Raw genomic sequence first — 2,342 nt, forward strand, 5'->3', positions numbered from 1 at the left:
ATAGATGGACGAATGGATAAAGAAAATGTAATATATACCTACAATGGAATATTATTAAGCTTTTACAAAGAAGTCCTGCCACATGCAACAACATGAATGAACCTTGAGAACATTATGCTAAGTGAAATAAACCAGTCACAGAGAACAAATACTACATGATTCCATTTATGTGAGTTACCTAAAGTAGTCAAACAAATAGAAACATAGAGTAAAATAGTGGTTGTCAGGGGCTTGGGGGAGGGGATAATGAAGAGTTGCTTTTTAACAGGTATGAGATTTCAGTTAAGCAAGTTAATTAAGTTCCAGAGATCTGCTGTATAACACAGTGACTGTAGTTAAAAATATTTTGCACATAAAAGTTTGTTAAGAGGATAGATCCCATGATGTGTTCTTACTGCAATAAAAATATAAATAAAACAAAAAATAAATAAATATAAACCATTTAAAACATTTAGAAGTTTTCCTTTTTCTATGCTTTGCAAAAGTTTAGGTAAAGTTAGCAACATCTGTTCTTTGAGAGTGTAGTGGGGTTTCCACTAAAACGGTTTGAAGCTGCTCTTTTTTTCTTTCATTTTTTTTTTAGAGGGCAGTTCTTTGGTAATCGCCATTATTTCTTCCATGGAAATTGGTTTGGTAATATGTTTTTCTACAGGGATACATTTTGGTAAATTGTATTTTTATTTTATTTTTTAAGGTATATTTAGTTTTGAAAGAGTGAGAGGGGCAGGGCAGAGAGACAGAGGGGGACAAAGGATCCAAAGTGGGCTCCATGCTGACAGGAAAGAGCCTGATGAGGGGCTCAAACTCACGAACCCTGAGATCATGACCTGAGCCAAAGTCAGAAACTTAACTGATTGAGCCACCCAGGTGCCTGGTAAATTGTATTTTTAAATAAATCATCCATTTCACAGAGGTTTCAAGTGTACTTGCAAAGAGTTTTGCAGATGATTTCCTCTGTTTCAATGGTTTCTTCAGGCCAACTGTAAACTGTACTTGTTTTCCTGGCTCGATTTTCTAGAGGATATCTATTTCATTAATTTTTCACAGAAAAAGACTTTCATGTATGTGTATTTGTAATAGCTTTCTGTTTCAATTGCATTCATTTCTTCTATAATCCCTATTACTTCCATTTTTCCTCTTTTTCGCTTTATTTTGCTGGGGTTTTTTTTAGCTTTTCGAGTGATATATTTAATTCGTGTATAGTCCTTTTAGATTTTTTTTATGTTTTTTTATTTCTGAGAGAGAGAGAGAGAGAGAAAGACAGTGTGAGCGGAGGAGTGTCAGAGTGAGAGGGAGACACAGAATCCGAAACAGGCTCCAGGCTCTGAGCTAGCTGTCAGCACAGAGCCCTACTCGGGGCTTGAACCAACAAACCGTGAGATCATGACCTGAGCTGAAGCCGGATGTTTAACCGACTGAGCCACCCAGGCGCCCCTCGTGTATAGTCTTCTTATCTATTTGTGTTGATATGAATATTTAAGGGTGAAACTACTCTGTCATTGCTTTAATTGTATCCCGTAGAAACTAAAATTCACTATAGGGCTTCTAAATTTCCAGATAGGATGGTCTGTTGAAAAAATATATTAATGTCTAACATATTGAATTGTGAGCTAAGTATTGTGAACTAAGTTTGTACTATTTAAACACATTAAGCTTTTCTTTGTTGACCCAATTATTCTCAGAAATGTCCCAAATGCATTTGAGAATAAATGGGCATCTTCAATTACTGGAGTGCAGAATTTGATATATACTCCATTAGATGGATTTTATTAATGAGTGTGCTTAGCTCTTCTATATGTCTACTGATTCACTTCACTTCACTTTGTTTGAGAGTAGTATGTTAAGCATTCATATTTATTAGTGTTTTGTTATTTATTCTTAGCACCTCATGTAATTTCTGGTGTATGTAGGTAATATTATTTAGTGCATAGATACTCATTCATAGCTGCTGTGTCGTCTACATTGTGAATTTCACTTCAGAATTCTAATGTGTTCTTGCCTTCCTGCCTGCCTTCTTTCTCCCTCCATCCCTCCCTTTTTCTCCCTTCCTCCCTCTTTTCCTGCTTTCTTCCCTTCCTCTCTTTCTTGTTCTGTTCTGTTATTTCCTTCTTTCTTTCCATTTCTTCCTTCCTTCCTTCCTTCCTTTTCCTGCTTCCTTCCCTTCCTTCTGCCCTAAATTCTCCCTTGCTAAATATCATGATGCACCCACTCCCCCCCCTTTTTTTGCAGTCTTCTAGCATACTTTCTCTTATTCATTTATATTTAGTCTTTCTGAATCACCTTTTAAATGTTATGTCTCTTGATTTCAGCATAGACTTGGGTTTTGTTTTATAAGCCACTCT

This window comes from Crocuta crocuta, unplaced genomic scaffold, assembly GCF_008692635.1.
Source record: "Crocuta crocuta isolate KB4526 unplaced genomic scaffold, BGI_CrCroc_1.0 scaffold414, whole genome shotgun sequence".
Taxonomy (NCBI): Eukaryota; Metazoa; Chordata; class Mammalia; order Carnivora; family Hyaenidae; genus Crocuta; species Crocuta crocuta.